We start from the raw sequence: 10,777 nt of genomic DNA, 5'->3' as shown, positions 1-10,777 counted from the left end.
TTGCCCAACTCTCCCAATGTTGGTTCCTCAACCCCCAGTCATGGTGTTGAAGGGTGGGTGTCCACGCTCCTCTTCATGTTCCACGGGAGGCTGTTTGTATGAGGCTGAGTTCAGAGGTCCTAGGAAGTAGACTTTACGCCTCCTTTACTGTCTGCTGAGACTGTGTCCTGAGCTGAGGAATATGTTCTGGTGGATTCCAAGGGCTGCCTGTAGATAGTCAAGGCCAACCAGGCCACTGTCCCAGTTGATTCATCCAAGTTTTAGGCTTTTGTTCTCTTCAGCCACCACACAACTGCACCTGTGAGTAGAATCTTGGGAGAGGATAGCTGTGGACTAGAGAAGATGGGGTTTCCAAAGTCCCAGGTCAACTATCTTTCAATGAAACAATTCCCTAATCAGGCTGAAATTCCAGATGTAGATTTGACCAAACAAGCACCTGTTTTGAAGGTGTTGTCAAAGTTTGTGTATATCCTCTGCCTCTGGCCAGAATTTCCTCTAATAGGGTTAGAAAACTCCCCCATTTTTGGTCAATTATGGATGGACCCAGTGAGGTCTCTTGTGATTTTTAAAGTCTGTCTTTTTTTTTTTTTCAACGTTTATTTATTTTTGGGACAGAGAGAGACAGAGCATGAACGGGGGAGGGCCAGAGAGAGAGGGAGACACAGAATCGGAAACAGGCTCCAGGCTCTGAGCCATCAGCCCAGAGCCCGACGCGGGGCTCGAACTCACGGACCGCGAGATCGTGACCTGGCTGAAGTCGGACGCTTAACCGACTGCGCCACCCAGGCGCCCCCTCTTGTGATTTTTAAAAAGCACAAAGGAGGAGAGTTTCTGTGTTTCTAGTTGAGACAGGCCAGTCCACAAAGACTGTGGTTAATTCGAGGACTTAGGACTTGGAGTCCATCTCTGTAATCATAGCTAAACTAGTGCTTGATTTGGTCCCCAGGAGCGTGTGTGCCTGATCACAATGTGGACAGAGATCGTGGAACAATGTTGGGCCACATGCCCCACCTTGAAAACGAAAGTTTGGGTAATTCTCACAAATGCACACCCCTGATTGCAGAATTCTTTTTTCCTTGCTGAGGGTTTCCAGGCTAGTGTGAAGTACAGAAACACTAGTCTGTACATAAACGTGAAATTAGCTGACGGTTCTTCACTCTGGAATTCAACTAGTTGTGGCATCAAGTTGGGCTTTTCCCATGGACACCAGCAGTAACCTCCTCACTGGCAACCTTGCTTGTCTTGTCCTTGGTGTTCAGACCAATGCATCTAACACTGATAAATGGACACAGGAGCTTGTTTTGGGTGGGGGGGGGAGGCCCCTGATCAGGGTGGTCGTGATCCAGTCCTGGTCAGATGTGCATGTACCCAAGGCCGTCAATGACTGACATGTGGTGCACTGCCCAGTGAAGCAATCCTAGTAAGACCCTTGGCCTGGTTTTTAACAGGTCAGAAGTTCTCAGTCAACCCCAGCATCAGATGGGAATGTTCATCTCTGCCCCTGGGGTGAGGTGATGGGTGCCCTCTGTGACCCATCAGGCAACAGAATTCCCACTAAGCTAATATTTTCCATGGGAGATCAATTATCTGAAAATACCCTCATTCCTGTTGTGCCTTAACTAGGCATTGTTAGGAATGTGAAATGAGAGATGTATACATACAGGTATGTTTGTACCTGACAAATTGTTCAAGACAAAACTTTGAGTACATATCCTTTTGAGTAGATTGACTTTGACTTTGTCAACATGTTTGAGGAAATGTGGAGAACATGTCTTAAGAAAATTTAGAAAACTATGCTAGGTACTTTTATTGTAATGCAAAAAAGTGTCTACTTGGGTGAGAAGCAGCAGCTGCACATTGAATGGAGGGAATGAGGCTCAGGAACCTGACAGGAAAGACCTCTGATCCATCAGGCAGGAAAGGCTGAAGGCAGGTTTCCAACTCTCTGGTCTGAAAGCTACTATCATGGGGATGGAGTCTCCATGCAGGAAGAACAATGGAGGAGAGAGAGAATGACGGGTCCCAAAGCAGCAGGAAGCTGAGTTTTCTCCCTGCCCGACGTCTCTGTGTTCCTCCTGAGCCCCAGATAAAATACACAACTAGATGTCCCTTTTCTCTATTACACAGCTTCTTTCATTCCATCAGATATGGGGACTAGAAGCAGCAATGGCATCCCTTGTGTTAGGTACAGTAGGCTTTGACATTCAAATTATTGAAGTTCCAGGCTCAGCTTAGTCATATAAAGTGCCTGACTGCCTCTGGGGTGGAGTCTGCTGGAGAGGAGACAGGAAATGGGTGTGGAGATACCTTGGACAGCTGAGGTTGTAGGGGTCCCATCAGTGATTTTAGGATGTTCATGTAGATCACACGCTGGGGGCCCACACCACTCCTCATAGGGAACAATTCCTGAATTCCCTCCATCCCTCACACACAGCTTCAACTTAAGCAGAATCTTGAAATCCAATGTCATACATATGGGGCATGAACTAGAGGTTTCCATATTTAGAAGTAAAAAGTCCAGGCACGGAAGGTCATTCTCAAGATCAACAGCCACAGCATTATTATGGGGATCTTTCTCTCACTGTCCCTGGTTTGCAGACCAAATCTCTTTATTAGGCTATCCAGGACCGTGATTTCTTTCCATGTCTGACCACTCGTTCAGGCTCAACTTTCTCGATTATCCGTGTTCCAGCCACACTGATCTTCTGCACCATCCTGAGTATATCGAGCATCCTTTTCCTTTGAGAGATGCGCTCCTTCTGTGTTAGTTGCACATCACCCTCCAGTGCTATTTACAAGCTGGCTCCTACCCCTGTCTAGGGTGTCCATTTTCTTGTGCATAAAGTCCTTTCAGAAGGTGAACCCCTCAGTCTGTACTTGACCTCACCCAACACTTAGTAAATCCCACCGTAAGTCCTGGTCAGTGAGATCATGGATCATGTGTGCAAGGGAATTCAGTCGCAGACTCCTTCCCAGTCCCGACAGTGGACTCCTCTTTTCATAGGTCATTGCCAGTGTTTGGCCCTCAGCCCAAATGTACTGAAGTCTCAAGGATTTATATTTTTGAAGCATCTGGGTGATTTCAGAATGCAGCCTGAGTAGAGATTTCCTCCCATAGGGGAATAGCATGTATACTGTCATGAGCCGCATGAGAGCAGGGGGAATTCCCTACCTCAATGTACTGCAGGGGCTGGGATTTTAGTCACACTGAGGCTGTGGATTAGAACTACCTGTAGAGGGTCTCCCAGTGCTGATGAGGGTCCTGTCTTCAGTCAGTCTTATGTGATGATCAAGGCGGGGCCCAAATAGCAATGGTTCTGAAGGACCTGGGTGATCGGAATTTGTACTCTGGGTGCAGAAGCTCAGCCTCAGGAGGGTCCAATCAGCCTGGATTTTCTGTTCTTTTCTTCCAGGGAGACTGAAAAGAGCTTTATATCAGAGCAGCTCAGGGAAGAGGACAAGGGCCAGACCCAGAATTCTTCCTGATGGACTCTAGAGGGATATAACATTTGATCAAGTGACTTTTCAGATGTTCTTAGGGCTGTCTTCTTGAACATGTGAGGAAATGTTCATGTTCTGCCTTAAAGCTTGTGGCAAATCCTCACTGTAAGGGAAATGTTTTACACTTAAGCCATTTTCAGTATAAATGTAAGGACAACCTGTAATGGACACACTTCTGTGTAAATACATTTTAGTTCTTGTTGAATACTTGAATACAAGGGGCACTGTTTCAGTATCCTAAGGCAAAGTACTAGATGCAAATGAACATAATAGGTTTTCCAGGAGGAAGGGCTTCAGGGGTCAGAACTGGGGGTGCCTGGGAGCCTAGGACAGTGGCTGAAGTGCCATGGAATTGACTTGGAGGCATTTTGGGAGATGGAATCACTGTATATTCCTAGATGGCACGAGGAAAGTTTATATTTCAGTAGAGACTACATGTCAGGGGATAACTGAGCGGGAAGAGAAAACCTGATTGAGAGAATGCTTGACACCATTTTAACCCCAGTGTGATGACAGGATGACCCATCACTAAGATGGGCTGGGGACAGAGGGCTCAGACACACAGTGACCACATCTGTGCTCAGGGTCAGGATGAGGCTTCCCCCCCCACCCCCCCCGCCATTGAGGCAGTCTTGCTTTCCCTGCTGTAGAACTATCAGCCCTTTGGTGTCCCAGGAACCTCTGGTGGTGGCTGATACCTCCTCAGATGTTAGGGAAGGTGTGGGGACCAGGTGGCCCTGACTGGCGGTCATCCAGCTGTGAGCCTGGGTCAGACCAGCATCATGTTTGGTCCTCCCTCCTCAGATGCTTCAGGAAATCTGTGGGTAGCGAGTTGTGTGTGGATCCTCTGGGTAGATGGTGGTTTGGGAAGAGGCCCAGCCTACAGCCGCAGTAGTTAAGAGACCCATGTATCAATCAAGATTGGGGAATTCCGATCCTGGTGAATGTGGAGCTGATGCTTCCATTCTGTGCCCTGGAGGAAGATCTTTAAACAGCTTGGCAGGGTGAAGACCCGGAGCCCAGGACTAGTTGGGTTCAGCCAGCAATGCCTCTACTTGCTTGGAGATGCTTCCAGGGGACAAGCTCAGACAGTGACTGGACTCCAATCCCAGCACATGTGCTTGAACCAATGCTGATTGCTGACTAATCTGTGGGGGGGGATGCCCACTCAGTGCATCCTGGAGAGTCCCTCTCTGGGCTTTGACACACAAGACAGAAGTTCCAAGTCCCTGAGGATGTTCCTTTTTGGATGCTGGCCATTCACAGGTGCCCTCTAGTGACCACTAAGCCAGCTCAGTTTTCCTGCAGTTTGTTCTGCATAGGAAGGCAGTATTTGTCAAAAGACTGAATCCTAGTGACTTTGATCTTCTCAGTAATAGTGATGAATTGTTTAATAATGGCAGATTTTCTTTTTTCTTTTTTTTAATTTTTTTTAACGTTTTTTATTTATTTTTTTGGGACAGAGAGAGACAGAGCATGAACGGGGGAGGGGCAGAGAGAGAAGGAGACACAGAATCAGAAACAGGCTCCAGGCTCTGAGCCATCAGCCCAGAGCCCGACGCGGGGCTCGAACTCACGGACCGCGAGATCGTGACCTGGCTGAGGTCGGACGCTTAACCGACTGCGCCACCCAGGCGCCCCAAATGGCAGCTTTTCAAGAGCAGGGTTAGGGAAAGTTGGGATCTAAATTGGGAGAAAAATTCATTGATTTTTTCAGCAGAAATTGGAGAAACAGATGCAGGACACAGCATGACCTCAACATATCCCATATGCAGGTATGTATCCACAACAGGGAAATAGTCCAATGAGACAGATTAAGGGACCTTAGCGCAATGTTAATGAGAGGGTGAGGCACACTACTGGTAAATGAATGGCCGATGCTGCCCTGCTGGAAAATGCAGAAGGCAGGATGGAAGAGCTATCCTCTCGGAATGTGTAAGTTCCCTTGAAGGTCCATGAGCTTCTGAGCACTAAGAATGAATGAGATAGCAGGAGAAGGGTGTACAAATCCAGGCTCTAGGAAGCTGAGTTCCTTTCCAGCTCCTTGGCTTCTCATTCTCTCTCACCAATCATGGCCACGAAGGAGAAGGAGATAAATAAAGGTTGTCTGTTTCCATCTCCAGTCTGTTTCATGACTTTAGCCTTGATAGGGAAGGAAAAGTTTCATGGTTACAGTGGATTGTGCTATAACCCACAGTGCAATTGGGATCAATATTCTGAGAATCTCAAAGCCTCTGGAGCTGGTTCAGAGGTAATGGAGGTCCAGACCTGCTCCTGGGGAGAGCTAGGGGCATCTCTTGAGTGAAGTTCAGGAGATGGGCTGGAAGGCGACTGGGGAAGACTCAGGCCCTGGGTGCCTGGCTGGGTCCTGGAAGTCCTTGTCACACACCACTTCCTGTGCTCCCTGAGCCTCTGAAGATTCCTGGTCACGTTTAAAGTTGGGGTTCCTGAGTGAAGTAGCAGTCAAGGTGAGACTGCTCTGAGCCGAGCAGTCCCTGCATTCACAGGGAATGTGGCAAAGGCTTTGGGAACTTGGCAAAGGCAACTGTTTTCAAAGTTGTAATCCCATGTGAATACACTGAGGGTGACACAGGCTCATGAACTGGTTTTCTTTTTTTCTCTTTGCAATGAGGTGTTAATCTGCAAAGCCTTCTCTCAGTCAGCATTTGGTCATTTGTCTGCTGATGGCCTTCTGGATGTGTGACAGAGTTCTGGGATGTAGTGGGATTTCTGGTGACGGATATTGAAGATGGGCCAGAGGGATTCCACCCACCTCCAGGATTCGTGAGGTTCTGGATATACTTGCCCAACCCTCCCAGTGTCGACTCCTCAACCCCCAGTCATGGTGTGGAGGAGGGTGTCCACACTGTTTCTCACTTCCATGGGGAGGCTGCTTGTATTAGACTGAGGTCAGAGGTCCTGGGAAGTAGCTTTGACCTTCTACCTCCCTTCCTCTCTGCTGAGACTGTGTCCTAAGCTGAGGGATATGTCTTGGTAGATTCCAAGGGCTGCCTGTGGATGGAGTCATCGTCTCCCTGGCCACTGTCCCAGTTGGTTCATCCAGGTTTGGGGACTTTGTTCTCTTCTGTCATTGTCACACACCTGTACCTCTGGAGCTGGTTCCTGTACCTGAGCTGGGCTGCGAGTGGAATTGGTCTAGAATGACACTGGGGTTTCCAGAGTCACATGGTCAACCAGCTTTCAGTGAAACAATTCCTAAATAATGCTGAAATCCCAGATCTGTAGATTTGACTAAACAAGTACATATTTTGAAGGTGTTGTTAAAGTTTGTGTATAGGCTCTGCATTTGGCCAGACTTTCCTCTAATTGGGTTATAAAACTCCCCCACGATTGGTCAAGAATGGATGGACCCAGGGAGATCTCTTGTGGTTTTAAAAATCACAGAGGAGAGCTTCGGTCTCACCCTCTGGGTGAATTGGCCAGTCCACAACGACTGTAGTTAATTCAAGGTTTTAAGACTTGGAGTACATCTCTGTAATCACAGAGGCCCCTAACTAGTGTTGTATTTTGTCCTGGGGAGAGTGTGTGCCAGAGACCTTGGAGCATTGTTGGGCCCTATGCCCCCATCTAAAAATGAAAGTTTGGGGCATTTTCACAAATGTACACCCCTGATCACAGAATTATTTTTTCCTTGCTGAGGTTTTCAGGTGTGCAAAGTGCACCAACACCAGCCTGTACATAAATGTGAAATTAACTGATGGTTCTTCACTTTGGAATTAAAATAGTTGTGGCCTCAAGGGCTTCTTCCCATGGACACCAGCAGTAGCATCCCCTGGGCTTTTAGTCACAATGAGGTTGTAGATTAGAACTACCTGGAGAGGCTTTCCCAGTGCTGGTGAGTGTCCTTCAGTGAATCTGATGTGATGATTCAGGCAGGGCCCAAATAGCCATTCTGAAGGACCCATATGATTCTAATGTGCACTCTGGGTTGAGAAGCTCAGCCTCAAGAGGCTCCAATCAGCCTTGTTACTTTTTTTTCTCCTTGAGCGACTGAAGCACTTTATAAATATCAGAGCACCTCGGGAAGAGGACAGGGCCAGGCCCAGAATTCTTCCTGAGGTTGACTTGAAATGCATGACTGCATTTCATGAAGTGACTTTTCAAATGTTTGTAGGCTGTCTGTCTTCTTGAGGACAAGTGAAGAAATGCTCTCGTTCCACCTTAAAGTTTATGGCAAATCCTCACTGTAAGGGAAATGGTTTCCCCTTTTAGTGTAAAACAGTATTTTCGGCAAAAGTATAAGAATTTCAGTTAAACGTGTTTAAGCAGAAGGTATTTAAGTTTTTGGCTGAATACTCAAATACAAGGGGCACTGTATTAGTATCTTACAGGCAAAGTACTAGACATGAATGAAAATATTAGGTTTTCCTGGAGGAAGGTCTTCATGGGTCAGAACTGGGGGTGAACTGAGCCCAGAACAGTGGCTGTAGTGTCACGGAAGTGACTTGGAGGCATTTGAGGAGACAGAGTCACTGTATATTCCTGGAAGGCAGGAGGCAAATGGTATTGTAAGACTGTCAGGGGAAAAGAAACTGGAGCAGAGGGAGAAACTGAGGAATTTGCTAGTCACTTTTAAACCCAAGTGCGTGAGCAGTGCCTGAGTGTAGGTGAGGTGGAGCTGTGGACAGGGGTCTCAGACACCAGGACCAAGTCTGTGCTCAGGGCTCCGAACCTCAGCCTGACCCTATTCTAGAGGAGCCTTGCCTCTCCCACTGTAGACCCTCCAGCTTTTGGTGTCTCTGGTGCCCCTGTGGTGGCTGGCACCTACTACAGGTCTCAGTGGAAAGGGTGGGGATAATGCGGCTCTTACTATTGGGTCATCCAGGTCTGAATGTGGTTCAGAGCAGCATCACATTTACTGGTGACTTAACTGATGCTACATAAACCCCAAGGGCAGCAAGCTGTCTTTTGAGGCCTCTGGGTGGATGGGTAGGTGGGTGGGGGTATCCACCTGTCAGCCTTCTTACAGTCACTCCCAGTACCGAGAAGGGACCCTGGGTCCTGTTGTACCTGTGGCAGCTGCCTTCTGTGCCCTGTGACTTGGAGACTCTTTGAAAGGCCTCCCAGGGTGAGCACATAGAATCTAGGTCTAACTAGGTTCAGGTACCTTGTCTACGTCCACAGACCTGCCCTGGGGAAGGGGCTCCCAGACAGGGTGACTGCATTTAAAGCCAGCAGATGTGTCTGCATCCACCCCTGTCTCTGGCTAACCTACGGGTGCATTGCCCACCCCCTGGTCCTAGCAGAGTCCCTTTGTCTGGGCTTTGACACCCAAAATAGAGGGTCTGGGTACCCTGGAATGTTCATTTTTGGGTGCCTGGCCACTCACCAGCGCCCTGTTGTGACCATGAAGTCAGATCCATTTTCACAAAGTTCATATTCTGAGCAGGAAGACCATATTTGTCCATGGATGGAATCTGAATGGTTTGGACTGAACTTATTAGTAATAGGATAGTGAAGTGTTGTGTGTAATGATTTTGAAGATAAGGACTAGAGTAGTTGAGCTACTCTAACAGGAGGAAAGTTTAACAGGAGGAAAGTTCACTTACTCTTCTTGTGAGGCATGTGGAGAAATGGCTGTCATACCATGTGAACTCAACATACATGCACGGATGTATGCATGACAGAAATAATCTGAGACTGGGCTGCAGCTGCTTCAGTAGTCAATGTAGTAGGATGATGAGGCCCAGAATTTAAGTGAAAGGTCAAGGCTGCCCTCCTAGAAATAGCTGAATGCAGGATTGAAAGTCTGTTCTCTTATGTACAAGGTGCCCCATGAAGGTCAATGAGCCTGTGAACATGAAGAATGAATGACCTCCCCCCTTCTCCACCTGCTATATGAATATTCAGGCTTCAGGAAGCTCAACCCCTCCTAACTCCTGGCTTCCATGTCTCTCCTCCAACCCTGGTTACAGGGAGAAAGGGATGGAGGTTTTCTGTTTCCATTCCAAGTTTATTCATGACCTTGGCCTTGGAAGAGGTAGGGTTCCTGGGTAAAGGGACCATGCCAATACCTTGTCTGCCCAATGGAGACAAGATTAATGTTCCAGAGAATCTCCAAGTCTCCATATCTGGCTCAGTGTGAGGAGAATATGGGTCCTGTACCCCAGGAGAGCTGCGACCTTCTCTTGGGTAAAATTGAAGAGATGGGCTTGAAGGTGATGGAGGAAGACTCAGGCCCTGGGTGCCTAGCTGGGTCCTGAAGGTCCTCACCACACATCTTACTGGGCTGCCTGAGCCTCTCAGGGGCCCTGGTCATGTTGAAAGTTCAAGGTCCTGTGCGATGTAGCAGTCAAGGTCAGACTGCCCTCAGCCAGAGCAGCCCTTGCATTAACTGGGCCTACAGTTCATGAATGTGACCCATCCCACTGGCTTTAGGGTCTTAGCAATGACAGCTGGTTCCAAAGTTGGAATTCCACGTGGATATATGGCAGGCAATAGACTCTCATGACCTTGTTTTCCACTTGACCCTCAGGTGTGTCCTGTCCAACCTTCTCTCAGGCAGTGTTCATGGAATAGACTGCTGCTGGCCTTCCTGGTGTGACAGAGCTCTGGGAGATACTGGGATTTCTGAGGTTTGACCTTGAACATGGGTGAGAGAGAGTTCACTTGCCTCTTTGCCTTCCTCAGGTTCTGGGTCCACTTGCTACATCTGCAAGCCCAAGTCACCCAGTGTCTGCTCATCGGTACCCTGTTGCTACAGGGGAAATTTCCAGGCTCCTCTACACTTTCCCCAGGGATGCTGCTTGTGTGGGGCTGAGTTCAAGGTTCCAGAGTGTACCCTTAGCCATCATCCTCCCTTTCCCTCTGCTGAGAGCTTCCTCTGGATCTCAGGGATGTTTCCTGGTAGATTTTCACTGCTGCCTGTGAATGGAGTCAGGCCCCACTAGGCCACTGTCCTTGCCCATTACCTCCAGGATTGGGGCCTTTGTTGTCCTTCTGCCAGTCCTTGCACATCTGCTCCTTAGCTGTCTTTGACAGGAAAACTGGGAGAGGATGTACTGTGAACCCAAGGGAAGATGGAAATCTCCAGTCACATGTTGAAACTTCTTTCAGTGAAATCTTTGACACCAAGGGTTGGATATTCCATGCCTATAAATTGAACTTAAGGATAAATTTGAAAGTCCTAAAGTTTGTTTATATCCTTTTGGCCAAAGGAGTATCCCATTTTCTCTAATAGGGATAGAAAGCTCACCCAGGATTGGCCTAGCATAGGTATTCCTGTTGAGATCATGGTAGTAGAACAGTGTGGTAA

At 48.0% G+C, this 10,777-nt stretch overlaps 1 long non-coding RNA gene across 1 annotated transcript in view; it reads right to left on the bottom strand.

Moving 5' to 3' along the window:
* The window catches only part of LOC121010536 (uncharacterized), a 24,197-nt gene extending 13,828 nt beyond the window's left edge, over positions 1-10,369 (bottom strand). Inside the window, exon 1 of the long non-coding RNA XR_005781218.1 lies at positions 10,014-10,369. This is a non-coding gene — a long non-coding RNA (uncharacterized LOC121010536). The remainder of the gene's footprint in view (positions 1-10,013) is intronic.
* Positions 10,370-10,777: the final 408 nt, after the last annotated feature.

The sequence above is a fragment of the Herpailurus yagouaroundi genome, unplaced genomic scaffold (assembly GCF_014898765.1).
Source record: "Herpailurus yagouaroundi ecotype Mexico unplaced genomic scaffold, PumYag 192, whole genome shotgun sequence".
Classification (NCBI taxonomy): Eukaryota; Metazoa; Chordata; class Mammalia; order Carnivora; family Felidae; genus Herpailurus; species Herpailurus yagouaroundi.
This window is presented reverse-complemented; position numbering and strand designations above follow the sequence as displayed.